Raw genomic sequence first — 758 nt, 5'->3', positions numbered from 1 at the left:
ATGAGTCACGGCCATTGCTTGACCAATTTGCTCTGTGTGAAAGCCTGAGAGAATGTTTTTTTCTCTCCATGTGACTCTCCCCAGGCTCACTTGACATCATTATTTGCTTTATTATTTGTGTAAAATTTGGCTTACCATATCTTTGAATACCTGTTCCTTGAGACTTTCTTTTGATCTATTTACAGATACGATTAGGAATCACAAAAATACATTGGTTAATGAGGGATCTTAAAATTACACAGTGTAAGCCATGGATTTCTACTCTTTGATCACAAAATTAAAAGAAAATCTTTTTTTTTTCCTTGTATTTTGGACATGGTCTACAGGGTCTACAGGGTCTCACTACATAAATTGGACTCATAGTGATACTCCTGTTTTAACTTTCCAAACGCTGGAATTATATGCTCTTGCCACCATGCCTGGTCTCAATCACCTACTCAGTACGCCCCACCTGCGGGGCCAGCTTGGCACACCAGGGATCAAACCTTGCCATTGCCCTCTGCCTAAGCAAATGCTTTAGTCTGCTGAGCTATCAGGCCAGCCCTTAAAGGAAAATCTTATTTCTATTGTCGGTCTTTTGATTTTCTATACAACCTTTAAAATTAATTTTTAATTTCCATAAAAATATCTGCCAAAATTTGGATGGAGAGGGTGATTTTGTTAGTCTACATATTGGAGATGCTTATCTTTTGACATACTGGACTATAAAAGTCTGTAAATATAGCATAATTATCACCATTATGTGTTCTTAAAATTTC

Source organism: Octodon degus, unplaced genomic scaffold, assembly GCF_000260255.1.
Source record: "Octodon degus isolate 3935 unplaced genomic scaffold, OctDeg1.0 scaffold00143, whole genome shotgun sequence".
Classification (NCBI taxonomy): Eukaryota; Metazoa; Chordata; class Mammalia; order Rodentia; family Octodontidae; genus Octodon; species Octodon degus.
Note: the sequence above shows the minus strand (reverse complement) of the source record.